This window comes from Gordionus sp. m RMFG-2023, chromosome 3 (genome assembly GCF_954871325.1).
Source record: "Gordionus sp. m RMFG-2023 chromosome 3, tfGorSpeb1-WG-v2, whole genome shotgun sequence".
Classification (NCBI taxonomy): Eukaryota; Metazoa; Nematomorpha; class Gordioida; order Chordodea; family Parachordodidae; genus Gordionus; species Gordionus sp. m RMFG-2023.
This window is the reverse complement of record NC_088777.1, coordinates 18,243,258-18,246,841: the sequence shown is the minus strand read 5'-3', so window position 1 is coordinate 18,246,841 and position 3,584 is coordinate 18,243,258.

Genomic DNA, 3,584 nt, shown 5'->3' with positions numbered 1-3,584 from the left:
TCCTTTCGTATAATTATGAATTTTATCACTACCTATTTTTTTCCTAATATATGATCACATGATAATTGAGTACCACCAAAGGAAAAGATTTTATTACACTACTGACATGGTAAGCTATTTTGACCCGGTTTAGATTCCCTGCCAGGGTCAGATATTTTATGAAAACAGCCTCTTGGATCCGTTTGCCTAGGAAACAAGATAAGGTTAAAAGGTTTGAGATTATGGGTTAGGATTGATTTATATTAAAAAAAGGTTTTAATAAAATTTGGCCGTTGCTTATTAAATATGGTGGTCTGATGACTCGCTTCTTAGTCAAGGTATATTATTAGAATTTTTAGTAGCTCCTCGCTATCGGGGGCCAATCATCCTTTTATTTCGCGTCCCTTTATATATATTTTGCAAAATTGTTTTCTGCTTTTTAAGCCTTTTGCATATACATTTTAAAAATGAACTGTAATTTAAAAAAATTTTAAATATTACATAAATTAATTATGCTTGTGTTGTAATTACACTTTTGTTATAATAAGTTTTGATTATTTTACAGTTACATAACATATTTTTTTAATTAAAAATTACTGTGTTATAAAATTCTGTTATATTTTACTGATATCCGCTTTCCATTTGAAATAAATAATTAACTCTAAATTGATTGTTTTTTAATGTTATAGTATATTAATTTCCATTCTTAGACATCCTAATAAATTTAGCAAATAAAAAATACATTTTGTATCGTGTTCAAACAAACAAATTTTAGGCGTGCTGAGCATGCCAACCCCCCCCCCTCCCTCCTAATTCAAAAAAAAATTACAAATAAATTTATAAACTAGACAAATATTAGAAGAAATCAGATTAATTTTTTTTTAATTTAAGTAGAAAAAATAGGATAAAAAATCATAAAGTTACTTGAGGAAAATATGCAACAGTAAATACCAAAAAGGAGAAAAATCAACGAATTCTAGAAAAATGAAAAAAATATACTCCAAATTCTATATTAACTGTAACATATATATTAAATTCTATATTTATCCAATAGTGTTCAAATTAGTGATCTTCATCGGGCCTAATATTAAGCACGGCCCAAAATATTTTTGAAAAAATTTGTTTCGGCAGATCTCGAACGAAATTTATTTATTTGTCCCAAAGAGCCCTACTCAAAGTAAGAGTTGTTTGTCCGCCCAGCCAAGATTTATTTAAAAATTTAATATTTTTTTAACTGTAAAAAAATATTCTACAAATATGAAATATTGGTGCCTTGTTTCCTGAAAAAAATTTAAAATATCAATTTATTTCAAACAATTGAATGATATCGTACTTAAAATTTTACGCTCGACCCGGCCAGACTCAAATTTTTTAAAAATATTAAGCCCGGTCTGTAGCCCGTTTGGACCCGAAAGGTATGATCAGGCCGGGATTTGCAGATTTCTAGTTTAAATATATTTATTTTGTATGGCCTAGTTGAACATTATCTTAATATTCAGCTCTTTATTTAAAGGTAGGGTCGAAGAAGCAAAATTTGTAACCTTATTTTAACTTATAAATGCGATTTTATTATACTAAAATATTACAAATATTATGAGATATATATTTTTGACGCCCCCCTTCCTTTCCTGAAGAAAAATTTTAGGTTGGCTACTGACTGTTTTCAATCATTATAATTTAAGTGTATATTATATAGTATATCTCTCAAATTACAAAAAGAGGAGTATAAATTTAATTATTTTTTCATTTTAATTGATCAAAAGTAATCTATATGTATATAAAAAAAATGTGATATACTATAGTGTCTATCCCTTATTAACTCGTTTATAATTAAAATTTAATTTAATTCTTCTCTCATTCCTTTTCTACTTTTTTTTAGTAAATCGTACTAATTAAAAAATAAATAAATATTATATCAAGTTTTCATTTTTGACACAAAAGAAATGGAAGTTAGTAATAATAAAAATTAGCGGAATAGATTTTTCGCAAACGTTTTGCTAAGATTTCATGAATTCATTGTATTTTTTTTATATTTGATAATGCCCCTTTTATCGTTCATTTAATTAAACAAAACAAAGAGTATAGTATTAAATCCGAATAAAAGGTTATTTTTATTTAGTTTGTCAAAGACTATAAAGGCATGATGGTTCATATGATGAACTTTACAATATCATCAATTAAATTTTTAATATATTTTTATTAATTCTAAATTAATTAATAATTAATAGCCCTTTAAATATTATATACAAACACTTATTTTATGTTGACAATTATATTAATCATTTTTGAGATAAAAAAAGTTTATTAATCTATTTGTTTATAATTTATTATATATATGCCCTTGATATTCATATTAAAGATTTATTAAATGTATCTTTCACTATTTTAAGTTATTGCAATGTAAATGTTAAAACCTCCAATTTTTGAATAAATATTTATGCTCTCAAGCCTTGTCATATATTTCAAGATAATAAGTTACAGTTAGGTAATGTTTATAGACTTCTTGATTTGATTGTACCAGAGATTTTATTATATATGTTAAAAACTATATTGAACTTTTTATTAAACTTATAAATTTATTAAAAGGAATAATATTTATATGCATACGATTAAACTTATTCAAAAGGAACCGCATTACATATCATTAATCTTTAGCCAACTGTCTAAACTCCATTCAACTTTTGTTTTGTCTATCAATTGATGAATGCTTGGTTTAAAATAAATTTGATAAACATTTTCAGTCTCAATATCTCGGCTGAGTAACATGTTAGGGACTTGGACGGGTATCAATGCTTTACTTATATTCTTTTCGCGTAATTTTTTTACAATTTTTAGGTTTCTTTAACCCCTCTCAAGGGCTATTATGTGATCCATGCTATCGGCACTATTAATTAGTGGTACAAAGCCGTGTCATGGTTCAAGAAAATTTTTATGATTCCTTTATTCAGCCCACAGTTTCGGATTTTGGGGTAAACTGGCAGAGATAATAAAGGAATTATTTGGTCGTATAAAAGAATATAGATTATAAAAGAAAATTCTAAATCATAAAGGAGAGTTTTAGAATATTAACAATATATTTATTAAAATTAAAATAAGTTTATTTTTTAATATATATTTGAATAAAATGATAATATTAAAAAAAATTCACCCTACTCCACTAAAATTTTTACCAGTTTTCCTGAAAATTAATTTTTATCACTAATTAACTAAAATACTCTCTACCACTGAAGCCCTAAATAACTATTATCGATACGATATAAGTATAGATATCATAATATTCATTTTATTAACATAAGAGTGTTGCAAAGTAATGAAATATAATGACAAATGCATCAAAATTAGAGATGTGCAAAGGTACCATTTGCATGGCTCGGCCTGGATTTTTAAAAAAATATTTTATTTTTAATTTTTATAGCTAATAATGGCGATTTAAAATATTCGATTTTATAATATACGGAGTCCGACCTGGATATTTTTTTAAATTTAGGCCCGGCCCGGGTATATTTAAAAAAAATTAAAATACGGCCGGCCTGCAGGTTTCTGATAAAAATAAGTCAATTTAAAACTTATTGCAAAAAAAAGAAGATAAATAATTGCAAAAACAT